Source organism: Mus pahari, chromosome 10 (genome assembly GCF_900095145.1).
Source record: "Mus pahari chromosome 10, PAHARI_EIJ_v1.1, whole genome shotgun sequence".
In the NCBI taxonomy this organism is placed as follows: domain Eukaryota; kingdom Metazoa; phylum Chordata; class Mammalia; order Rodentia; family Muridae; genus Mus; species Mus pahari.
Genome location: NC_034599.1, coordinates 60,555,896 through 60,557,161, shown reverse-complemented (window position 1 = coordinate 60,557,161; position 1,266 = coordinate 60,555,896).

Sequence of the window (1,266 nt, the reverse complement as noted above, 5' to 3'; positions counted from 1 at the left end):
TTTTTTTTTTTTTTTTTTTTTTTTTTTTTTTTTTTTTTGGTTTTTCGGAGACAGGGTTTCTCGGTATAGCCTTGGCTGTCCTGGAGCTCGCTCTGTAGACCAGGCTGGCCTCAGAAATTCTCCTGCCTCCCAAGTGTTGGGATTAAAGTCATGCGTGTGCTACCACTACCCAGTGGAGAAGTCTCTAAAAGAAGAGGGAAGGAATGGGGACTGGGTGGAGCAGGAGGAAGAACAGGAGGAATCAGGACTAGAGCTGCTGTGCTGAACAGGGCTGTGCAGATGGGAGAGGCTTCAGGAAGTGTTTGTGTTGCAGGTCAGCAGCAGAAAGTGCCTAGAAGGGAAGCAGAGGATGAGGAGGAGCCATCCAGTTCTGAGGGATGGGATTGCAGTATGGTTGTCTTGCTTTGGGCCTATAAACTTCAGAGTTCTTTGAAATGCGTACAGCAGCAGCTAACTTTGCAGCTATGCAGATCCTGGAGCAGAGCTGGAGGGGGATGGAGGGTGTGTAGCTCACTGACAAGAGCCCTTGCTCTGAGGGGCTAGTTGGGGGAGGAGACCGAGGTCAATTCTCAGCAATGTAAAAGGGAAAGGAGAGAGAGAGAGAGAGAGAGAGAGAGAGAGAGAGAAAGAGCTTGAGGCTAGTCTCAATAGCCAAGGGTACACAGAGAAACCCTGTCTCGAAAAAACAAAAATAAAAAAAAAGAATACCCAGAAAGGTAAGATGCATGTTAGGATTTGGTGAGAGCTAAGGAGATGGGAACTAGGAGTGCTTGGTGTAGGGTTTATTCTGGTGCAATTACAGTGTGCTGCAGCCAGACCAAAGATAAACACCAGTGCTCACCCTGAGACTCTACAGTTGAGCGTAATTAACACAGGACCATCGAGATGACCAGTGGGTAAAGGCACTTGCCATTTAGCCTGATGACCCACATCCACTCCCCAAGACCCACAGGTAGAAGGAGATAACACACTCATTTGAGTTTCTTCTACAGGCACTGCATGGCATGTGCATACCTATAATCACACATACAATAATAATAAAATGAAATTTTAAAAAAAAGATTAATTTTCTGTTAAGTGAATTTTATTCAGTTTAGCGAAAATAAAATTGATCCCTAAAACAGAATCCATTAAACATTAAATCTTCTAGTCCCTAGTCTTGTCCTCCAGCAACACTTACAGGTTTCTGGGACTCTGGAAACACTTGCAGATATTTGTGCATATAGTTTTGATGTAAATGGTAGTGGCTTGCATACATTGTATCTT